Source organism: Ostrinia nubilalis, chromosome 4, assembly GCF_963855985.1.
Source record: "Ostrinia nubilalis chromosome 4, ilOstNubi1.1, whole genome shotgun sequence".
In the NCBI taxonomy this organism is placed as follows: Eukaryota; Metazoa; Arthropoda; class Insecta; order Lepidoptera; family Crambidae; genus Ostrinia; species Ostrinia nubilalis.
Window position 1 is genome coordinate 583973 of NC_087091.1, and position 26581 is coordinate 610553.

General features: G+C 36.6%; 1 long non-coding RNA gene across 1 annotated transcript in view; it reads left to right on the forward strand.

Annotated features, from left to right (window-relative positions):
* The window catches only part of LOC135088472 (uncharacterized), an 80925-nt gene that overhangs the window by 26937 nt on the left and 27407 nt on the right, over positions 1-26581 (forward strand). The window lies entirely within an intron of this gene.

Here is a 26581-nt window from a genome sequence, read left to right on the forward strand (position 1 = left end):
GAAACAAAATAATCCGTAAAATCTGCTGATCTATCCTCTTATGCCGCCTCATTAGTTACACGCCCTAAAAAACTATCGGCTCCAAGAAGAAGAGTCCTCGAGCCAAGTGCCGATATCTGGCTTTGCTCGCAATTCGGCTCGCCCATAAAACACACGCCTCCAAAAAACAGTGTCAGCAACTGTTCCCGCGTGGGACTGACGTGGACAAGTGTAGGAGTTCTTACCCTAATGATATGCAGAAATAATGTATTCAGTTTTAGTTTCGAATTTGCGTAATAGAACTCAAAAGCGAGAAGTAAGTGAATCAAAAAAGTCAAAAAAAAAAAATGTACAGTAGTGTACAAGTAATTACTAAGCAGTGAGCATATACGAGTCACGTTATTGTACTAGCAATCGTGTAAATTAATTAAGATAGAAAAGAAATTCACTCTCAAAGCGATTGATAACCTTAGTATCCATTTCAATCAACGATAGTATAGTCACAAGTACTCAAATCACAGACCATAATACACAAATATAATCATCTATACTTAGTTTATTTGTTTGCAAGATTATCTATTTCTATTGGCACAGGCTTTACGAACTAACACGACCCCCTCTTTTTTGTTTTCTGTAATAATACTTAAAGAAATTATAAAAATACGGCTATAGAACTGACCTCTTAAAAGTGAACTACGTGCGAACTTTGTCCCTCACCGACTTTGACCAGCGACTCTATCAAATCAAAGTAAATTAATACAGTGTAAGTTAGGTATTTTCGTCAGCATGACTTTCACATTTCTGAACTAATATATTCCACATCAACGTTTATTACTTTCCACTCGGTACCCGTGACCGGCTGTCGTCGTGCCGTGTTCCTTACGCCTAATAATGGGGGGCATAAATTAAGCACGGTGGAAAATATAGTTGTCACATAGCGGGCGATATAATTAGAAAACGCGACAATCTTTGTGTAACGATAGCAAGGGATTTACAGGGCACGCACGACTTCATAAGTAGGATCGGACCCTGTGACAGTAGAAAATTACTCAAATGTTACTGAGGATGTGTAAAATTTAATTGTAGCTCATCGGTAATTTGCAGTTCAATCCAAAATAAAATAAAACTTGGTAGTGTGGCAGATGTTCATATTATGCATTATGCCAAAGAATGAGTTGTTTTGATTCTATGATGATATAAAAATGAAACCTAACTACAACAAAAATAAACAAAATAGTTCGTTTATCAAAATCAATGTTCTACAAATCGTACCGTGTAAACGCCTGTTTACGCACAGTTAGCTAACATTCTGAATACATTACCGTTATGGTAATAATTACTACTTATTTTTGGCGTTTCAGAAATTGTTTTCTGATACGAAATCTTTTGTTGCGTGGACTAATTAATAATGTTGTTCTTAGATGGCCGATGTGGGGTTTATGGTGTACTTTATGTTTAGGTTTATTTTGTTTGATTTTGATGTGAATATCGTACGAATACAATTTTTTAGCCATGAACTGTATTAATTTAACCTTCAGTGTTTTCAAAAAAATGTTATTTTAGAAATTTAGGCCTAGAGAAGTCTAGTCTATAGTGAAGTCATATAAGAATAGAAGACTCTAGAAACTATCCAAGAATATAGAGATGACAATAGCCAACGGTGTTGTGTTAGACAGCTATTTCGAAGTTCTCTAGTTCGATGCCTACTGACTACCTGGACCCACCTGGATTTTGAACCCACTTCAATATTTTGCTTAGAGACTTAGACTTAGAGACCTCTTCACTACTATTTATGGAAAAAGGAAGAATAATGCATAAAGCGTATTCAACAAACCATTGACTTATGAATGGTCACTGCGCTTTGTCCTATCATAATGGCATTTCTATAATATTAATGTGCTTCGAAACCGCGAGCTAGGATGACTGGCGGCCGTGGGCGATCATGGACGTTATTTTTCTCATTATTTTCCAACAGACTCGCCGCTCCATGTCATTTCCCGCTCCTATAAGCCACGGCTAGGGCTACCGAGTCGTGGAAATTCTGCTAGGTTACTGTACGTAATGGTATTTTCATCAACAAACTGCTTTTTAATTTGGAGAACTAAATGGAGTTAAGCCCGTTTACTTAATACCGAAACTAAAGAATTGAAAGAAAAACGGGAGTAACAGTTTTATTCAGTTTATCGTGTTATAACTGGCACAACCTGTTTCCACGCCTGCCATTTCCCGCCTGGCTCGTCAACCCTAAGCTACCAAATCAGCCGTTACACAAATTCAAAAAACGAATCTCGCCAGAACGTCCTTTTATTGCCGGCGTGTTATCACGTGTCCGGCGGCGGACGCGTCCGAAAACACGAATCGGGTTCATGTTAATATTTGAGGTATTTTTATTTGAAATTTCCATTTACACGCGCCCGTCACCCCCACCCCGCCCCCCTCATCCATATTCATGGGATGCACCCCACTTTCTCTGCACGCCACACTTTACGCTATATTTCGTGTGATCTGCTCTCTGGAATCTCGACGACTAATGGCAATGATTTATGCCTTTTTTCTCTTCTGTTTCATTATTTTCCCGTCTTATTATCTTTAGATATGTCGGAGGTATCCCCACTTCGGTTAGATTTATTGGTGCAAAATAGAATTCGTAATGCCAAATATTAACGGTTGCTGTTTGGTATAAAAAATGAATTAAGAATTTGAAATTTTCATTTCAGGAAATTTCACTTAACCAGTCTAAATAAGGGACCCACTCCTATCCCTCCTACCTACCATTGCAACTACTGTATAACCATATAAATGTACAGTTGGTACCTTTGCATACAATACACAAAGTTATAACCAATAACTACCTAGTATTGAGAAAACTAGCCGTTTGAAACAGCAATAAATAAATAGCAGAAATAGGACGAGAAATTTTAATTTCAAAAAGTTTTCTATCTCTAATAAGTCTAAATAAAAGCCTATTCCTACCCCTTTTTCCTACCACTGCAACTCCTGTATGATGATAAAAAAATTCAGTTTATACTTCTGTATAATACAACATACAAAGTACAATCAATACCTAGTATCGGGAAAACTATAAGTTTGAAATAGCAGTATGCATATAAATAATTATGAAGAAACTAATAGACAAAGAACAGGAATACAATAATTTCTCAACTATACAAGACAAAATGTTTACCATACCTAAGTCCCGCGAGCTTTGGACTGAAAACCGTTCCGGGACCAACAAACAGTACAAAAGTTCCTCTGTTTATTTATTACCAAGTGTGTTTGTCCGAAATCAGCGTCGCAGCCAGTCCACCATTTAATATTTTAGTTTTACAACACACATGAATCCGCGTTTTGCGCCGCGAAACTTCCTAACAGCGCAAAACAAACGCCCTACAAACCGCCAACAAGTTAGCGTATCTCCACAACATATACGTTGAAACAACACTTAAAAACCGACTCTAAAATTGGGGGGTAGGGTACAAAATTGGGTGTACAAGAAAAGGGAAGTCGTAAGCTATAAAACGGCCCGATATCGCTCTCCAAATGAAAAACCGCAACATGTGGCTGCGGCGGAATATAAAATAGTTGATACAGCCTTTGAACATGAGTTTTTTGGCTAAACGCGCGCGCTGTCACTTTCAATCGCGCAGGTTTGGGACACAACTGAAAAATACAAAACGCATAACTATCCTGAAATATGGAATGAGAGACAGCTAACATGATTTCAGCCTGTGATAACTACTGCTGCCTACCTCAAGGACGACGCCACAGACATACAAATGAAAATATACCTACGACTTCGATGAAAATTCATTCAGTTAAAACTGAAAATAAAATATAAAACCTCAGCTTGAGCACCCAGGGAGCGATGCGTTTATATGAACATGTTTTACGAAACAAAACAATACTCGTAGATTTATGAATCTCTTTACAAAGGCACCTGAAAAAGCTTTACCGCTACCCTCATTTTACTACCTTACGGGGAATTCCAGTTATTTACCCTACAATTAATGCATCGCATATTACAAAGGCTTCAAAGCCGAGTCCAGCCGGAAGTGCGTCACCGGTGACGTCACGGACGACGCTGCCGCGGCCGGAAGCGGAAGCCGCCGCACGTTATCGTCTTGCGGGTGAACGGCCGAGGCTAATGATGATGTACGGCCATCCTTGCATTGTTGTTAGGAAGTACTAATGTGAGTATATCGCACATGTACATCTAAGCTCGGAGAAGTCTAAAAATTTATATGTATTCAGGAAAAACATTAAAGTCAGCTATCTCAGGTCGTAAGATTAGATAGGTTACTTGGATTTTTATTTTACTTGGACAGTCGAAGTGAATGAAGGTAAAATTCAAGTGGACACTGCAGAGAACTGAGAAGATTGCAAGATAGCTTATTGTAAGATTCAGGCAATTTAAGCCCAAATTATGTAATGAGAAATATGACTTGGATTCGCACATGTGAAGTTGTCATTATACTGTTATTTCTGCATTCGCAGCGCTAATTATACGTCACTTGAAAGAGGCGGTTATGAGTTTAATGCTCACCGGAGGCTCTCGATTTTTCAAGAAATTGTCGTGTTAAGTTGTCAGTTTCGGTTACTGCCTCCGGTATACTACACGCGAGTCAAGTCACACCTCGTTTAAAAACTGTTAACAGGCCCGTTTATTGCGGATACGTTTTATTTCGGGCTGAATGCAGTTGTACGATCAGTTTTCAGAATAGTAATGATTGAATTTAATATGCCGGCGCGATAAAATTTGACAATTCTTTTGTTCGCAAGAAGTTTAACGGGAATTTTAAATAAATTAATATTAATTGTAATTTGTGAATAATGGAGAAGTGTGAGCTCACACATAATTTAATTTTGTTATGACTAAATAGATGTCTACTAAAAGCCACGTATGACCTATTTAGGCAGACTTCTATGAACAGTAATAGTTAACAACAATAACAGTTAAAGATCAGTAATTTGCGAACTCAACTTACTATTTAGGTAAGCAATATTTAAAATGATTGTAACACACAAAGTGTAATTTTACAGCTGAACTCAACTATCCAAATTTTAAGGTACACTGATAAGCAGAAACATAGCATAAAGCACCCGAAACGACACGTGAAAATGATCCTGAAAGTTTCTGTCAGAATCGCACACTCGTAAACAATGCACACACTCAAGTGGTAGCATTACCTCTTTATAACATATAAAACAACTACGTCATCATAAACCTAAGACTCAGTTCAATAACCCGCAATCTCGAAATAACAAATGAAGACTACGACGACACAACGTAATCTCTACGACAACGAGCCGATCCGGGAGTTAGAACTCGCAGGTCGTAAATATTGTTCGCGATGCCGAACAATAATAGCAGGAAAAGTGCGAGTCGGATCTAAAGAAAAGATAAATAAAAGTTCTTTTATAGGAGCTTTTATTTAACTCTCACCTGAAACGAAATGAAAGCTCTCTACATTTTAGAGTCTAGAAAGGAATTGCAGTTTCAGTGGGAAAAACAGTCAACAGCACATAAGGCGATTAACACTCAATAAAACTAAATGAAAGCTAGACCAAATAATGTACCTATTTCCAGAGGCAACGCCAAATCGTTATTCATAGCAAGCAAACCAGTATAACAACTTAAAAAAAGATAATGCAGAACAGGTTACTATAATAAAATAACGAATTCAGAACTATTTTGATTCAGATGTTTTAATTTTCCAGCGGAAAATAAAATCATTTTTGATTCAGAATCCATAGTCAAGTTGTCGCCAACCTGTCACTTGCATCCGCTATAAAGGTAGGTACTTATTAGAAGTTCGATCCAATTAATGATAATTGGAAATAATAATTATTATCTTCGTTCCTAGAGCATTGCATCCTATCTTTTAGAACAGGTTACTAGACTACCACAATTAAGTGGGTGTATTTTTTTTCGTATCACTGATATTAAACTATAATAAAGACTTCATTAAATAAGGGAAGAATAAAAAATGTTTTGAACCTATCACAAATATCCGTGTAATTTCAGCCTTCATATTTGAAATCGTACCTAGCCATCGTATATAATTAATCCATTTGATCTTATCTCTAATTAGCTAAATATGTAACTACGAAAGAAGTTACATAACGTGTTTTTTATAGAAATTATCAAGTTCTAACCACAAAATCTAAAATGTAAACAACGTATATGAACAATTTAAAACTTAGTGGACTATCAAAGGATTTCTTAGTAAAAATATCAGCACGTCTATCTAAAATAATAAACACGTTTTCCTGTCTATTTCATCGGATCACTACAACGTGTACTGACAAGAGAAAATCCCACAACAACAAAACCAAAGCGAAACTTAGCGTAATTAATTTCGAGTACCTACTCAACGCTTTTGTAATAAGTCGTTTCATCCGAGTATAAATTTTGTCCGTTCACACCGAACTTCGCGAGGTCCTCCGTCCCTGTCGCGCGCCCCGCGATTTGCATAATATCATATCGGCCGTCCTTTTCTAGGATTCACAAATGATTTCCAGTTTCCCGCTTTTCGTTAATCACTCGTCTTAACAGCCGTGTGTCGCGGACTGGAAACTGAACTCAGTCGCGTGGGTGGTAGGTTTGGGATTCGTGTGGGAGGCGCGGTTCCGTCTGAGGGTGTTCGCCGGTTAGGTAAAGTTTGTCGAAATAATTTCACTTAGATATCAGAGAGCGAATAGACGAGTCGTCGGCTCAGTGTGTAGATAAGAGGCAATAACTCTCAATCTCGGAGGGAGCGGGTCGCGGCCAAGACATTGTTTCGGAACAACCATAATTTCATACTCGCCGCGAAGTTTCTACGTTGAACTCAAATAAATATTGCTGTACAAAAATAGACGTAAATTTGGGGTACGTTTCGGCGAAGTCGGGAAGTGCATCCGTCTTTATGGGGTTTTATTGTTTATCTTTTAGTAAGTAAGGAAAAAAGTAAGGGAATCGAAAAGAAATATTTTTAGTTTACTATAATAACTTTCATGAAATATTATGAACATCATCATAGTCGTTAAATAGGACTTTAAATATTTGTAATAAGTTGATCTGAAACAATGTATTCGCCCCTATAATATCTAATAAAATATTTTCAGATACTGAAATGTTGCCTGTACCAACCGGGTAACATGGAAAGCATTGGGGGAGGCCTATGTTCAGCAGTGGACGTCCTGTGGCTGAGATGATGATGATGACGATGATACATAACTAGCAATCAAGTAATGAAATTGGGTCATGGGTTATCACCGATTAAACCTATGCTTGAATTTGAATCGAATTCGACCATTGTTTCACAATACGAGCCTGGAAATCCTTCACCTAAAACTACACTATCCGAGTGTTACAGGTCGCTCTAATATTTTAATGCCCTCGGCCACAGTTTACTGAAGCGAAATTGCGAGCTATCGCATTCCTGCAAACCTTTGTTTATACCTAGGTTACGAGGCTTTATTTATACCTGTAAAACTTGCAATACACGTTGGCCGAGCGTCGCCGAGTGAACGCCAATACCAAAGTGTAGACAGTAAAAGACAATGCCGGAAATTGTCGTCTTTTTTTTTCGCGCGGTCATCGACCAAACTTAGTTTTTTTATTACAAAATAGTGAAATAAACCAAACTTACTATGGCATGTATACCTCTAAACTCAGTCTGAACTGAGTTACGAGCATTAGAAGTTGATGATTTAACTAGATTTGCTTTTTGCGCGCAAGTTTTGTAAGAAATTGCAACAAAATATTGCGCTGTTTTCTTATTGCGCTGATTCTGCTCCACACTGATATCTGGAGCCTTTAATGGATGGCATTGTTTGTTTACACATACAATGTCACTATTTTGTTGCAATTTCTTACAAAACTTGCGCGCAAAAAGCAAATCTAGTATGTAAAATCATCAACTTCTAATGCTCGTAACTCAGTTCAGACTGAGTTTAGAGGTATACATGCCATATTAAGTTTTGTTTATTACACTATTTTTTAATCAAAAAATAAGGTTTGGTCGATGGCCGCGCGAAAAAAAAAACGTAACCTTCCATACAAAATCTGGCATTGCCATTTGCATTGTCTTGCCGTCGCTCGGTGTCGCTCGCCTAGTTGGCCGAGGCAAGTCAACGGCCAACGCGTATAGAACTCATTTGGCGAAGCTTGTTACAACTTGCATCACTCGCGACCACTTGCCGCACTTCGGAAAGTTGTCGGTTTTTCAGCACAAATCAAAGGCTCGCACGCACTCGGCCAATAGTGTTCGCATGTTTGTCCGCGTATTTTGGTTCTATATTGGCTCACATAAAATTCTAAATCCTATTCTTTGTCTTACTACCAATTTGTGTTCATAATAATCTCTCTTCATAATTTTATTTTTCATACTTTTTTTATTCATACATTTTTATTACTACCATCGGAGCTCATAACAGTTAGTAATCATAATTTTTTTATCAATACTGTTACTACCAAGAACCATTTAAAATACATAATTTTTATTTTCAGATCTTTTTTCTTCATAACATTCATGGATCATATTGTTTTAATTAATAATGTTGTTACTAAGAACATACTTCAACTCATAATGTTGTTGTTCAGAATAATTTACTTTATAACAGACATACTCGTATCTTTAAAAAAATCATATATAATCTAATAGAGTAGATAAGCATGCAGAGCATGCAGCATGCATTGGTATCTCCTCGTCTCCGGCGCTGCGGGATGTGCAGCCCTTCCGCCCTTGCGTAACGAGGCTCAGGCACCCACGCTTGCTTCCGCAGCTTCGGCTTTTTGGATCGCCATCGGCGCCTTCGGCGCCTCGGCGACCAGCCTCAGCCGCTCCAGCTCACCCGGGCGCGTCTCGTTACAGCGGGCGAGGGCTGCCCTCCCTCCGCGCCTCCGGCTTTTAAATTACACTCTAGGGGTAGGGCAGACAAGACTACGTGGAGTCGGTTTTGCAGCGATTCGTTTCTGTCACGTTAGTTTTGTGGCACAAAATATTGCCTGTTTTGGACCATTTCAAATTAATTTAATGTTAAAATACGATTTAATACGAATATAGACATCATGATTTTCAATAATATGGATAAATACACGTATGAGTAATAAATTTATGAAAATAAATATTAGGATACATCACATTTATGAATATTATAGTTATTTATTCGAATGATTATGAGTTTCGATCATTAGTATAGAAAAATATATGAAAACAAATATTAGTAAAAACTAAGTGTATGATTAGTGATATTATGAATATCAATGATTATGTTTTTAAATATGTAGGTTTTAAATTTTTTATGAAGAATGATCATTATGGTATCAAATTGTATGAGAAATATTTTCGGACCTCCAATGATAGGAATTGAAAAGTTATGTAAGAAAACGCGCTACCCGTATTTTGTATTGGTTTTCGACAAACTTGCCAAACGTCGAGGCAGTACCACAGAATAATAATAAGTATACTACGGTATTTAAAAAAATGTATGCTCAATGTCATTAAAAATATGGTGTAATTTAGCCTGTCTCAAGAGTCAAGCACCATTTTGTTGACAAACGTCAGTGATCGGTACTGCGCCGAAGCTATAGGGCTGACTTCGGTAAAATGATGTGACGTGAGGTGCCAAACTGCGGAAAATGGTGGAGGAAATACATGATTTAGCATGAATTGTCATGAATAATATTAACTACTTATTTACCTCTCAGTGTCTTGAGGCAACTTAAAAAAGTACATTCTGTGTTTTTATTATTATTTACGCAGTTAAATACTGCACAGTATTTAGTACACCATTTTCTTTATTTTCTTCCATCATACACAAGAATACGCGTGCGTGAGTCAATGTTCGCTCGTATGTGAGGCCTTGTCGAATAGTATCCTGTAGGTGGGCCATCGTGCGTGTTTTGTTTTCGATGTGAACTCGCGGAGATGAACAGGCCTGGCAGTACCACTTGCCTTGTATTAATTTGACTACACTCGCATTGGCCTAAACTCGGCCAACGTGTGTTGCAGGCTTAATGTAACTTTGTTTGTACCTAGGCTATGAACCGTTTAAATTGCTTGCTCAGTGCACCGGGACGATGGCGCCGGCAAAGTTATGGAGAGAAATTAGCTTCGGTAAACTGTCCTCGATTAAAAAGCGGTGCTATGAAATACTAACTGATTTCATAGTGAAATTAAAAAGGTTACAGCTACTTAGGCCCGGTTTTTTTAATTCGTAGTTAAAAATAACCAATAGTCAAATTTGACAGATGTCAAGTGACAAGTGGTTAAATAAAAGGAAAAAATGATTTTCGAAGAATGGTTAACTTGACTCTAGTACAGTTTTTAACTTAATTTACATTTTGTTAATATTTAACTATTAGAAGCATAATTTGACAAATAGTTATTTTAAGTACAGATCAAAAAACTGGGCCTTAGAGAAGCACTAACGTCAATAAAAAAGCTGGTTATAGGATAAAAAAAAGCTGTCAAAACTTTAAGCGCCTAAACAAAATAAGCTTTGGTTTTTTAGCTTGCATAGTTTTAAGTTCTAAAAGGAAAGTCAGCATATACCTACTAGGTACCTAGATTAAAATTACACGCAAAGAAAGAATAATATTATCTCAAAGTACACATAAGCGATCTAACAGAGCAACCGAAAACAAGCGTACTTGTAATTCTTAACCCACACAAGAATAACGCACGGCGAGAGGTCTCAATTCCCCGCAAATTGCCCGACGCTCCTTCAGAGCAATTAAAGCCGAATTTGAGAGAAGAATCAACCCACAGGACAACCGGAGGGCACAAGACATAAGATAAAAGCTAGAAGCCTTTAAAATGTATCCTACTTCCTACTAATATTATAAATTCGAAAGTTTGTATGGATGTCTGGATGTTTGTTACTGTTTCACGCAAAAACTGCTGAACGGATTTTGATGAAACTTTACAGTACTATTGTTTATAACCCAGATAATTATAAATAGGCTATAATTTATGCCGATCTATGACACTAAATTTCACGTGGGTGAAGTCGCGGGCAAATGCTAGTCAGCCTATAAGAATGTATATTTAACACCCTACCCTATTTAAATAAGCAAATAAAGAATCTGAAAAGCTCGTTTGTAAACAAAAAGCAATAGAAGCTTAACAAAATAAAACCAATGAGTCGTGTAGCAAAATTGCATGTGCAAGAGTAGTACATAAATACAGTAAAAAATGTGGCAGTTAATATAAAAAGAGCACCTACCTTGAATTCTGCATACATCGCAGCTACAGCGACCTGCTACTTGCTACCGGCACTCAATCACTTTCATGTGGCCTGAAAGTTAGAAATAGACAAAAATAAATAAAAAGGTAATATTCCAAATGTTAGTAAAATATAGGGGTAGAATTCAGCAATCGTACAGTCACTTTGGTTAATTCTGAATTTCAGGGTATCTTTCAGGGCAACAGCGTAAAAAGTTGCCTGAAATTTAACTTTGAATCCAATGAGTAATGACAGCTTTAAAACTAATTTGACTTAAACAGTGAAATCTACTCTATAACTGTTAACAACGAAATATAGAATCAATATAGAGCACTATTCAAATTTTAATAACTACCTAATTACTTTAGGTAAAACCGGTGAGTTAATGTCGCAAAATTAGACGTAGGTTAAGTGGTAAACATGCAAATGCAAACCAGAAGCTTCTTCATTATCTATACTAATATTATAAAGAGGAAAGATTTGTACCTATTTTTGTATGTTTGTAATGAGTAGGCTCAAAAACCACTGAACGGATTTTGATGAAACTTTACAGTATCATTGTTCATAATCCAGAATAACATATAGGCTATAATTTATGACGATCTGTGACAAACGAAATTTCACGCGTGCGAAGCCGCGGGCGGAAAGCTAGTAGTAGTTAATAAAACGAATGTGTTGACAGTTGAAAGGTAAATTATTATGATAAAAAGAGCACTCACATTAACATCCACATAAGCAGTGCAGCAGCGACTAGCAACCATTCAGAATTTTATATTCTCAGCTCAATATTAAACAGTGCGACCTGAAAATGAGAATTAATAACTTTATACAAGAAAGAGTGTTAATTACCGACGAAGTCAATATGTAATAATATTCTGGACGTAAATAGCTAAAACCAAATTAGAATTTTTTGAGAAATGAGAAAATGCTTTTGACATTGGACAGACAAAAATAGAATTCATAAAAGTATAAATAAAATAGAAAAAAATATGAATAATTATTAAAAAAAGAATTGCTCATGTAACGACCAGACATGCCCGTATTCACAAACATTACTATGAGGTCTCACAGTGCGCGTGGACGCACAGGGTGACACACGAACCAATCACAGAGCTCCATTCAATGCCGTGCGTTCGATTTGCTGCTTTACTTAGGCAAGCATCGTTTGTGAATACGGGTGTGAGTTCGGCTGGGGTAGAAAAAATAAAACATTTACCTTGACTACTGCATAATTGCAGACCAGTTGCAGAGACTCGCAACTTCCTCAACAAGTTCCATCCTTTTCAGGCCTGAAAATGAGAAATAATTTAAATTTTAGTTACTGCAAGCACATAAAACTCGAGTTCTGACTGTTTATGGATTTAATATCCTATTATATCAACAAATAATTTACATGGTTGTTATAAACTATCGTTTCAATTAAGACTTATTAGTAAGCAAAAATATTTTCCAATTGAAAACTTTAAACGATAATACTTAACTTACATAAAGTATTATTCTAAAATTATTTCCCATAAACTAGCACTAAGTAATTTTCAAACGCTAGCTCCCAAGTAAGCTAAATAGATAAGAAGGCCGAGCCCCTACGATGGTTCAGGCATATCATGAGACGCCCCAAAGACCAGGTCGTTAAACAGGCTGCAGCACTGGCAAAAAATAACAAAGCCACCTGCTTGTCCACGGTTGCCAAGGACTTAGTTTGCCCAAACAAATATTTCGACAATCCAGGACAAACTATCCTGACGCTGCAGAATAAGGAAAGCCGATCCCAAATAATGGGAAATGGTTAGGACAAAAAAAAAGCACAGAGTACGAATTAAACTAATACTAAACCTAAAAAACAAGCAAATACTATGAAATTATACAAGTAACTCAGTGATCAGTCGAAATTTAATTTCGAACTCCTCCTATGTTCTTCTGATTAATTTCGTTGCGGGTCCAATGACAGTTTAACTCTCCCCCGGGACAAACTTGACCTTCATTGGTTGGGTTTTTGTGGCGGTCAAGCTGTAGATCCTGGCTACACAGGAGTTGCAGTGGTGGGAACGAGAGGTGGGAACAATATAACCTAATTCAATGATACAATATTCAATTACACTTACCTAATTTGCCATGCAGTCGATGATAAGAAAGTACTTCATTGAGGTAGGAGTACTCTCAACTCGCATTGAGGAAACTGATGTTATAAGACAATGCAGTATGGCCTAAAATTCACGAAAAAACATGTTAAAATGTAAACAGTGCAGTGTTCTAGGCATAATTTTGTGGGTCTAGGCAGTTATTATACTATTTTAGCAAGTTAGTGTGTAGAAGAGAGAAGTGAAAAAATTAAGAAATTAATATCACTCACAAGTAATGTTAGCAATTCAAACTGTTAGTAAGTAAAGACCTAAGATTATTGTCCCGAATCAATGGTGGGGTTAATACTGGGACGTGTAAAAGTGCTTTTTAAAAGCCTATTTGCAAAAATAAATTAGTTTTCATGCGTTAACTTTAACTTCCAAACTGTAAATTGACTAAAGCTGGTTTACTAAATCCCTGTTCAAATCCATAATTTAACAGAACCTTTTCGATCAAATTAATGTACATAATTTTCGATGCTTTTATACTTTCATATAGCTTAAATAGTCTTATAACAAAATGAAAATGTAAAAACATTGAAAACTGAAAATATTTTGATCAAAAACATTTAAATTCAGTTGATGGACGGATTTGGTTAAGAATTGGTTATAGCAACCCGTCCTATATGAATATAAAAAAACAAGCGATCACCATAAAATTCTTTAACGAAGAACTATAGCAAAGGTATGAAATAATATTAATTTAGGTACACTAACCTTATTTTACGTGAAGTAGATAGGTAGTACTCGGCCATGGTGATCTCGTCAAGCCGCTTTGAAGCAGAGCAGTCTAGCAATGTTTCATGCGATAGTGATTGGAAGAGGATGTTTTCAGCAATGAAGCAGTATGGCCTGAAATTCATGAAATAAAAGTTTCAAATGCTAGCATGTAAGCAGTGCAGTGCTCTAGGTATATTTAGGCTTAGGTACATAGTTATTTTACTATTGTAGCAAGTCAATAAGCAGTGAAGTGGGATGTGAAAAAATGAGAAATTAAAACATAATGAGCAGCGCGCGCGTGTAACGCGTATAACATTTATAACACTTAATTAATGTCAGCAATTCAAACTTACAGTTAAAAAACAAACAATTTCCAAACTGTCCACTGAATCTAATATAAGTCAATTACAAAAACAAGTAATCACCATAAAATACTTCAAGTAACTCAGTGAACTATAGCAATAGCAAAGTTATGAAATAATTTCAATTACCTTATTTTACGTGAAGTAGATGTGTAGAACTCCACCATCACATGGTGATCTCCACAAGCCGCATTGATGAAACAGATGTTACGATGTAGAGCAAGCAGTCTTGCAATGTAATGCCAAGGAGGATGTTTCAGCACTGGAACAGTATGAAAAAATGTTTCAAATGCTAGCATATAAACAGTACCTACAATGCTTTAAGCTATGTGAGGCTGGAAGATTATTTTACTATTGTGGCAACTAAGGCTGGGTTGCACCATCTTACTTTAACATTGACAAACCTCAAAAATCTGTCAAACTCCATACAAAAAACAGCGGTTATCGTCATAGTTACGGTCAAAGTTAGGTGGTGCAACTCAGCCTAAGTGTGTAATGAAGGGAGAAGTGATGAAAAATAGAAAAATTATGGTCAACAATTTAAACTGCTAGTTAATGCTTCATAACCATGATCCAATAAACAAGCAAACTTTCAAGTTATACTTAACCATAAAAAAACAAAATCACTAAGAAGAGCGAACTACAGCAAAATTATAAAATAATTTAATTTACACTAACCTTATGATGGAGGAAAGTAGGTATTCCACTACGAGGCTACTGGCACTAGGAAGGCCAGTCAAGCAAAGTTCATTCAGCAGGATGTCTCGGTACTGGAGAAGTATGTAGCCTGAAATTTATGAAAATCTGATTTGAATGTTAGCTATAATTTAATAGTGCAGTGAGCTCTACACATGTGCCAAAAGTGGTGGTAATTTTACTGCTGTAGCAAAATCAGTGTGTAGTAATCAAAAATTGCTAAGAATAAGTAATTAGTGGTTCCTAAAACTCAAGTTATGCCATAAAAATGCATTTACTTTAAAACTGTAGTTACTTAGCTAAGTGAACTATAAAAGGAAGCAAACATCACACACAATATTACTGAAAGTAACTCGGTGACCTCACAAATTAAAATGATCTTCATTTACGCTTACCTTTGGGTGTCTGCCTGCCTCCCAATCGGTGGACCGACGATCTGGTGAAAGTCGTGAGAAGCACCTGGATGCAGGCAGCGCAGGATCGCTCGATGTGGAAATCCATGAAAGAGACGAAACGAGAATAGGTAGTATAGAAGAACGAACACTAACCTTATTTGACATGAAGTAGATGTTTAGTAGTCCACCGAACTGATTTTGACAAGAAGCTTTGATGAAAATCTTGCTACCAGGAAGAGCAGCCAACCAAAGTAGTAGTTCAGCAAGATATCTCGACACTGGAGTAGTTTGACCTGAAATGTATGAAAAAATATGTTAGATTGTTAATATGTTAACAGTGCAGTGTGATTTAGGCATGAATGTGGTGGTTATTTTACTGCTGAAGCAAGTCAGTGCATAGAGAAAGGGGAAGTGAAAAATTGAGAAATTAGTATGAAGAAGCAAGCATTGATTGCTTCGTTCCCTAAACACAAGAGTAAACTAAGAAAACAAGTTACAAAATAGATAAATAATGTTATTTTACACTAACTTTACTTGAAGTCAAGTACTCCACCGAGGTGATCTTGCCACGCAGCTTTGATGAGACGGGCGCTACGATGAGCAGTCGACAAGTAATCACTCAACAGTATGTCTTAGTACTGGAGCAGTAAAGTCTGAACTTCATAAAAAAAATATTAGCATGTGCACAAATGTGGTGGTTATTTTACTGTAGCAAGTCAGTCCATGGTAAAGAGCGAAAGTAAAAAAATGAAATTCAAAAAGAAGAAACAAGCCTTAAATTAATAATAGGTAAATAGTTTCCAAAACTCAAGTTATTGCTGTCCAAAAAAAGAAGAAGCATTTACTTTCACAAGTGAATAAAAAAGGAAGAAAAGAGTATGTATATTACAAGTAACAAGTGACCTCTAGTGATGTTATAAAATAATCTTTATTTACCTTAGGGTGTAGATAGGCCTCCCACTCCCTCTTTTACAAGACAGGTGAAAGTCGCGGGAAACACCTGGATGCAGGCAGCGCAGGATAGGTCGTTAGATCTTGCCACGCAGCTTTGATGGAGACTAGCACTACGATGAGCAGTCGACAAGTAATCGCTCAACAGTATGTCTTAGCACGGGAGCAGTAAGGCCTGAAATTCATAAAAAATATTAGCATGTGCAGTAAGCTTTAGGCACATGTGGTGGTTAATTTGCTGTAGCAAATCAGTGCATGGTATAGCCTGACCAGGAACATAAAAACCCTCGCCATGTTGCGGAAAACTAATGGTACTAATTTCTTTTAATGGCAACAGTAACTGAAAACTTCATTGATATGTCACCTTGCATGTCAGTCTATTGCTGTCAAAGTGTAAACAAACTTTATTTTAAATGTGCGCAATTGATTTTGTGAATTAAATTGCTAAAATCTTTTTATAGTCGTGAAAGAAAAGTGGGTCACAATGTGTTAAAGTATTTGTCGAAGAGAAATACTAAGGGTTCGGACAATATTTTCATTGAATAATGTTTCCGACAAAGGTTGTCAAATTGACTGACATGTTTATCGTATAGTACAGTCCACTATGAAAATTAGCTGTGGTTTGTTTCAACTACCTATTTTAAAGATTTTTGTCACTTTCTAAGTGTTGAATTTTATGGAATTGGGAAACAAGTACAGAGTTTGAAGCGTTCATGAGCAGACATTGCAGTGGAATATTCAAGTTCTGAATTTGATTATTGATGAATAATAAAATAAATCCTACTAGCTCGATTGATGGTTTCATTTAATTTATTTAAACCAGGTTACCTATACAATCTTTATTCGTTAATTTATGAAAATATCAAATTAGGACGTAATCCTGAATCCTGATACATAAAGTTAGGCTATTAATTTAACACAGGTACGACTGTACTCAGTGTTGCACTATCAAATGCAATTGACGCGCCTCTATGCCAGGGTTTTTATGTTCCTGGTCAGGCTATAAAGAGGGAAAGTAAAAAAAAAGAAAATTCTAAGAAAACGCAAGCATTAATGTGTTTCTTAAAACTCAAGTTATTGCCATCCAAAAAAACAAAAGCATTTACTTTCAATCTGTACTTAGCTAAGTGAATAATAAAAGGAAGCAAACAATATTTGTATTACAAGTAACTCAGTGAAATCTAGTGAAGTTATGAAATAATCTTCAATTACACTTACCTTTGGGTGTCCGCCTGCCTCCCAATCGGTGGACCAACGATCTGGTGAAAGTCGCGGGAAGCACATCGCCTGGATCGATCGATGCAGGCAGTGCAGAATCGGCCATTGTGGAACTCGTCAATGGGGGAGACGAAACTATAATGTAGGCTAAATTGAAACGAGGACGAACACTAACCTTATTTGACAAGCAGCTTTGAAACTGACGCTACGAGGGAGAGCAGCCAACCAAAGTAGTCTTTCAGCAAGATATCTCGACATTGGAGCAGTTTGGCCTGAAATGTATGAAAAAACATGTTAGCTTATAAACAGTGCAGTACTCTAGGCATATTATTATGTGGCTCGTAGCAGATGTGTTACTATTGAGGCAAATTAGTGCGTAGCGAAGAAGCTAGTAGTTTCACACCCAAGCACAATTAAAAATCTTTGAGGTTGTAATGGAGACATTGTAATTAAGGCAAAATAAAAACCAGGATTGAAGTACCTTTACTACCAAATTTTCCGGGAAAAACATCACGAAATTGAGAGGACAGGATAGGTTATGTGGGGCTCACCAAGTCAGAAGGACAAGGCATACCCACTAAGACGACCTCAGTGCTCCATCATACGTCTTAAGTCTGAAGGAGCTGTGGAATTCCGGCCAAAGCCTCCACTACCACAGTCCCTCCCAGCGATTTCCCGCCTGCACGGCGGGCCCTACAGGCCCCCCAACGGAGAGCGACGGGAGCAGATGGGAGCACACAGCTGTTCCCGTCCGACGGTGGTGGTAACCTGTGCAATGCAGGCCACCACCACCGCGACCCCAGCCCACTGGCCATCACCGAAGAGAGGAAAGTGGAGGCGATCATATTGTCGCCTCCGCTGACCCCTCCAACGTCGCCGGAGCGAGGGCGCGTTTGAACTATTCTCGCGCTCTCGCTCCATGACCTCCTTCTGTGATTCGCAGAAGGAAGCCATTGCCACCCAAGCGCGATTGAACTACCTACCTCAACATTTCAAAACAACACCAAAGGAAAAACTAGGTTTAAAAAATCGTGACATTTCGACATAGTGCGTAATGAGAACCATAAGCTCACTTATCTATCTACCTACTCTTAGCTTGTTGCGAATTACAGAAACTATTATAAAGAATGACGGTAGCTGCGACTGTATTTACACATAAACTACCTACCCGCTATCCTCTCGCAACTTCAGCCAAGCCCGAGGGCCAAATACTGAGGATAACACACCCCCTTGACAAGCGCCGAGACGTGTACACGCCGCAGTGCGAATGTGGTCGCCAAGTACATGTTGAGGCTCGATTACCAGCGGCTTGTATGGGGTACTGCCGAAAATAATGTTGAGGGATGGCGGTACTTGCGACTAATATTGTTTGAATGTAAACCTACCTCCGCTTGTTCACTTCTACAAAAAGTACAAATTAGGATAGATTTTACGCAGGCATAATTTTGGAAAACATGAAAGAAATAGAAACGGATGCCTACACAAGCATTGCCTTGCATTTGTATACCTGTGTCTTATGAAATATGAATAGGAATACCGTAGAATCTACCTACCTTTACAACCTACCTACAAAATCTACCAGCCTACGATTTTCCACGCGGCCGGTTCTGCGATGGTAAAATAGCAACCGCCCACAGTTTTGAATATTTCCATAAACATTTTAGAAATCACACGATCCCAATAATAGCAATATACGTGCATCTGAAGGATGAAACATTAATAGGTATACCGTAGAACCTACCAACCAACCTTCACAATCTAGCTACCTACCATTTTCCACGCGGTCGGTTCTTCGATAGTAAAATAGCAACCACCCACAATTTTGAATATTTTCAAAAAGATTTTACCAATCTCGCGATCGCGATAATTGCAATGCCCTAAACAACGACACACCTCACTCTAAAAATATCGCGTATTCGTAATGGTACCTAGACCTACCTACCCAAAAATACTAAAATAAAATCCTATTAGGAACTGACATTTTAAATCTTTTCAGGGCGCACGTTCTTCTAGTCGTAATACATTATCTTAAAACCACTAACAATAGCAAAAAGCAAAAATAATTACTAATTACCTTGATTTCTATTGCTAGCTGCAAGCTCCAGCCTCCAGGATCTGTGCGCAGACGCCGACGCCACACCCGAAAAAGAACGAGTTGGGGTTCGCACGAAACTTTTATAAAGACTTGCGTTCCATTTTCAAATTTCATAGAAGCGTCGTAACCCAATAACGTTAAATTTTCATTTTCAATAACGTTATTATGATAATTATTTTTGTTTATCAATTAAATAAGATTTTCATGGAAAGAAAATATGATAATAATTTTATATTACAAAAATATATTGTAACATACTAATGTTATTTAAGAAAAATTACTGTTCAATTTTAATAGCCGGAAAATATTCTAAAGAGGAAAAATTTGTACTTTTGTATGTTTGTAACGAATAAACAGAAACTGAATTGATTTGAAAAATTATTTCCCATTAAAATCCTACATTTATTAATCCTACTAATATTATAAATGTGAAAGTTTGTATGGATGTCTGGATGTTTGTTACTCTTTCACGCAAAAACTACTGAACGGATTTTGATGAACGAACTTTACAGTATTATTGTTATAAACAATAATAAAACCCAGAATTACATACAGGATAATTATCATTTGTGACGATCTGTGACAAACTGAATTTCACGCGGGTGAAGCCGCGGGCAAAAGCTAGAATTATTTAAATTCGTGGTTATAACCTCGCTGATAATTTAATAACATATTTTTGTTTAACATATGATTTACAATATGCAATTGAATTGCATTACTTGAAATTATTTTTTTATTTATATGTAAGTAACTGACCCGGCGAACTTTGTACCACCTATGTTCATCAAAATAGTGTAGAATTCTAATGGTGAAAGAATTTTTCAAATCGGTATACTACTTTTGGAGCCTATTCAATACGAACAAACAATCAATAAAACCTTAATATTATAAGTATAGAAGAGGGAAGATTTGTATTTTTGTATGTTTATTGATTTAATATAATACAATTCTATCACTAATTTAATAAAATTCTAACTCTATTAAATTGCTACATTATCCTTGTGTTACAGCCACCGACATTCTGCGAGGCCGTAAGCAAAAGCTGGTCTTGAATACTGCTAAAACTGAAAATGGCCCATATTTAAAATTTCAGGTGCCTCTAATTTGGATTATTCAATTTTATAAAGGAGGCAACATTTTGCTGGGGCACCGCAGACTTTTGATGGTCTCTTGATCGGACAATACAAACCCTAATACATACTCGTCGTAGTATTGCAAGAAAGGATTTTACTAGGCGGCTTGGTGACTGGAATTGAACCGCCACGCACCACCGCGCCGTTGCAGACGGAGAAGGTACCTAGTGTGAGTTTTCTGTACGATAATATCGGTGTAGAAGTATAATGTGTCCGGCTTGCAGAAACATAAAGTATTCAAATTCAAATGTCTTGTCAAAATACCATCTCTTGTCAAGTTAATAATAGTTAAAAATAAAACAATTATCTTTTGATTGTCACACTTTATAACAGTTGTACGATTTCTTAAGTGGTTATCAACTATAGTCTTTTTCACGTAAGATGATCCGTATGACACTTCAAGGTTATCCATATTACGCATACTACATATGCAGAATATTTTTGTAAAAATATTTGTATTTTATTAGCAATATAATAAAAATAAATTAACTACTTGTCTTGAAATATATAGTAAAATCTGAGTCTATTGATTATATTTTAATTAAATACGATGTAAAAATATTTTTTATTTAATGAACGCAATGTGTGAAACGGAATAGATTTAGTGCTGGGGTATTTCTTGTATAATAAAATCGATTATTTCCGCGGTTCATTAATCGATTGCAGTGAATACTTAGTTATTAAAAATATCACAAAAATCAACTATATTTTTCGATTATTGACTTTAATAAACGCATTGAAAATAAATTAATAGTTTTTAATTTAAAGAAACAGAACCAGTACTTTTTAGGAATCGTTTTTTTGAACACGAACCATGAAATTTTAATATTATCCATAAAAAATTGTTACAATAATATTTGTAATTAAAAAAACAAGTTTTTTTTGTTAAATAACACCTATACAAAATATTTCTCTAAAAGTAGGTTTTACTAACTCTTCGAAAAAAATCGATAGATAAATCGCTATGGTTTAGTTATGTGACATCTCTAAATCTTTCAAACTCGAAACGTCATACGGATCATCTTAGGTGAAAAAGACTATAAAGCCATAACTTAAAAATACAAAAGATTTCCTATAGGACCAATCTCTATCACATAAAGCTTTTGAGACATCCGTATTAAATTGTCTATCTCTGGGTAAACTTAGTCATGGAAATCTTGCGATTCGGTGCCACTTTTTTATGATTTTAAATCAATGTTGCTGGCGATTACATTAAAACAAATTATATGAACATATCAATCTTCAGTTACTTACAGGCCAAAGATAAACCTATATCGTACAATCTCACCATTCATAATATCATTCGGGTGTACAGTCCTTGTAAATTGAATGAACATTGTCCTCGCGCTTAGCGTAATGCCGCACTGACAGCGCGACCATTTGTCAGGATACATGGAGAAACAATGAAGACAGTCGCGCGACGAAATATGTTACACGGGTTCATGTAATCGGGACAGATAAATAATAAGAAAATAACATAAATAATCGTGATTCAATATTTTCAAAACAGAAACAAACATGCACGGTTGACACCGTCTTGTTTTTAGCATTTAAAATGCTTCTTTTTAGTATGGGCTGTCCCTCTGAACTTGATTGAATAACCTAAATATTAAAAAAAGAACATAGTACACACGAATTGATAACCTCCTCCTTTTTTTGAAGTCGGTTAAAAATAATAATAACGTAGTAGTTATTTTTGGTCTATGGTCTGGGTTAGCGTCGTCCAATAGTGCCAATATTCGTAACAGTAATGCCAACAAAAGAAAGAAAGGAAAATGCGACTGTGATTTGAAATGGGTTAGCGTCGTCCAATAGTGCCAATATTCGTAACAGTAATGCCAACATTATAAGAAAGAAAGGAAAATGCGATTGTGATTTGAAATGGGTTAGCATCGTCCAATAGTGCCAATGTTCGTAACAGTAATGCCAACATATTATTATAAGAAAGAAAGGATAATGCGATTGTGATTTGAAATGAGTTAGTGTCGTCCAATAGTGCCAATATTCGTAACAATAATGCCAACATTAAGAAAGAAAGGAAAACGCTACTGTGACTTGAAATGGGTTAGCGTCGTCCAATAGTGCCAATATCCGTAACAGTAATGCCAACATTTATAAGAAAGAAAAGAAAATGCGACTGTGATTTGAAATGGGAATAGCATTTTGTACTACCTACTTTTTTTAGTAATAAAACAATTTAATTGGATTTTATGACAAAACTTGAAACCTCAAATATTATTGAGTAATCTAGAATTAATTTATAAAATGATAGCTCATAAATTAAGGTACCTGCGCATCGATTTGCAGTGAAAACTATCCAGTTGAAATCTGTATCGTAAACATTGGGGGCGTTTGGCTGAAAATAGCATTGTTAGCGCTAGGCTGACGTCCTTTCAGTGGTAGGTGCTACTACTTCCAAAAAATGTAGGTAAAAAAACGTCACTTTTGAAGTTAGCAAACGTTTCCTCGCCGAAAAAATGCTAAAGTTTTTGGCGGTTGCCATGACGATCGCAATTTTGCTAACAATTTAAGTATAACAAATTCTATTTTCGGCCAAACGCCCCCATTATAGCATTTGTTTTAAGCATTTAAAATAATGATCAGCTTTTTTCAGTCCTATAACTTGAAGAAAACTAAAAAGCTCGGAGATTTATTAGGATTTTATTGAATGCCATTTACCTACTCAAATTTCTTATATTACTTACCTACAAAACAAACCTTTCCTCAAATGTTTTGGTTAGTTTTCGTGACCTTTTCAGGAAGCGAATTTGAAACCAGACAAACCTTCTCATTCAGCCGCTCGTACATGTGTGCGTTGGGCTCACGCAGTGAAATCCTGTCGGCGATGATCAGATAGCGATGGATAAGTAAACGAGAGGTCCGTCTCTTGGGACGGCTCCGTTCTGCCGAGGGAACACGGGGGCGATGGAGTCGACTGCGTGCTGCGTTTTATTTAAAGTCAAGAATTTTATGATTATCATTTTAACGTTTATGTTACTACGACTACGAAGACCCTACGAACTACGACCGTAGTCGGCTCTTTGTAGTTACATTTCTATTGATTTAAAAATGGTTTTCAATGTAAAATGCATTCATGTTTAACGTTACTACCCTAAATTAATAAAGCTTAGATGGATAGTCTCCATACAAGTGATTTGTCTAAAGTGAGGCAAAAATCTTGTCATCCACTGTCATGACATTGTGAAAAATTTACAAAAAAGGTGATTTTCCGGAAAATGTGAGTTTTATCATTTTAAAATTGTATTATTTAAAAAATGTCTTATTATTTATTATAATTAATAAAAAAATCATCGAACTTTTTTATTTGATGTGACGTATCAGTCAGTAGTGAGGCCCATTCGGTATTATTGCTTCACTTTTCTTACGCTTAATATCTACCTATCTAGGCTTTATTATTCTAAAGTTGCTACCATTACGGTCTATGATTTTAACACAGACCAAACCAACAAATTTTGGTTTCAGGGTTTTCCTTCACAGTAGATAATATTTAAAAAAATGTTTTCAGTAGTTTTGGAATCTAATTATGTAGGTAATCAATAAAACCCAAAAAGATATAGTTATCTTTTTGAGTTTATTCAATTACATACATACGACCCTTGTTTTTCCTAATGTAAATCAATACTGATTGATATAGGTACATTAAGAATTACAAATCGTAAAAAGACCTATGCTATTATAATATTCATCATCATCATCATCATTTCAGCCACAGGACGTCCACTGCTGAACATAGGCCTCCCCCAATGCTTTCCATGTTGATCGATTGGTAGCGGCCTGCGTCCAGCGCTTCCCTGCTATTATAATATTAAGGCACGAGAATGTCAAAAAACATTTCACATCTCAACGACTCCATTGCACTCCTAGTCGCAACATCAAAGCCTCGCTACTAAATTAGACATTTTGCAGATACTAAAAGATATTTAGCCGTGCCGTGCCCCTCCTCCCCCCACCCCCGTCTTGCTAATGGCGCACTATTTTAAAGGGTTGTTTACACCCGAGACGCAACAGTCGAAACCTTCCAAATGATTCCCCATTTACGCCTGAAGACGGAGATAGGGTGGTTATTGTGTAATAGGGGTTTATGAGATTTAAGGATCAGGTCTTAAGCTGCTTCGAGTCTTGGATGTAGCTACCTATCTGAATAGAACAATGAAACATTAATGTTAAGTGTAGGTAGGTAATAGCGAAAGGGGTTATCACTTTTCATAATTACTTAGCACTTACGTCAAACTACCTCCATGTTTGAAAAAATAGAGTCCTCTTATTAATATTTGCCTAAATTTTAACTATCACTCTTGCCAAGATAACATCAGTTCGTTCGTTCGTTTCAGCCAAATAACGTCCACTGCTGGACAAAGGCCTCCTCCAAGGTTTTCCAGTAACATCAGTATTTTTCAGTAATTTTAATTTGGTTCACATTCAATTTAGAAACAAAGTTAAAGAAGACAAGTAGTAAATCAAAGATAACTTTTCTTTATTTTTAACCCTTTATCCTCCAACTACTTACTTACTGATGTTGTTAAACAAACTAAAAATAGGTATGTAGGTAGTTCAGGTAAAACAATGTTTTTTAATGTAAACTCGGTAAATAAACCTGCTGTACAGGATCGATAGCCTTTCATGTGAAGCGCCGATGCACATTCAATATGTTTCCCCAAAATAGATGAAAAACCGTCAACTCAATCACAACACTACAGGAAAATCGTCGAAAAAGGTCCACATCAAACGCGTTAAAATATTCCATTTGACAACTGACACCCGTCTGTCCTTTGAAGCCTAAAGGCGCCGCCCAATCACGGCGACGGGGACTCTTAATTACGTAGTGACCTTTCATAGGCGTGGCGGACCCTTAACACTCGAATGGGTGCCAATTTGGACGAAGACCAGTCGTTGCGACAGATCGAGGCTTAATTGGCCCGATCAGACTGGGTTATTGGTTTGAGACGGCGTGTGAGGTAAAAGCCTAAAGGTAGTTAATATCGATCGTAGGTACAATAATTTAACATCAAAATACGACAATAGCCCGATGGGGTCGACGTTGAACTGCAGTCCATTAGAATATTGTAGTGAATACACTCCAAACACAAGTATTATATTAGTTATGCTAGAGAGCTTTAGTTACTTAAAGACATAATAACTATTTAAGTAAGTAAAGCTTAGTTACTTAAAGACCTGTTAATATGTCCATGAGTTCCCTCAACACACTCATTTCTTAGAGTACAGGCCGTGAAGCAATCATGTTTTACACGTTGAAATCCGATATGTCATGTCAATAGAACTAAATGCCGAATAAATTCCAAGACCAGCTATTACCTACCCCTTTGCCCCCGGAAGCGACCTGCCCAGCGGTCATTAGATGCTCGACCCAATCAGGCCGATCGGCCACCGGGCCCATTGGCGGGTCAACCGGGATGTCCGACTGGGGACGATTAGGTGAAGAATGCGGGCAATTCAGCTTGCAGCAGTGAAGAGGTTAAGAACCCTTTCTTACAAGTATAATTTGATGATCGTTTACATAGATAATTAGTTCAATTTTAGTTTTAATTGCACGTGTTTTGTAATTAAAACTAAAATATAACTTATTATATTCTATCAATCCCTTTTTTACAACATAAGCCTGAAACTCAGTGAGGTTTTATTTATCAAAATAATTGTTCCAGTCTTTACAAAAAATAGC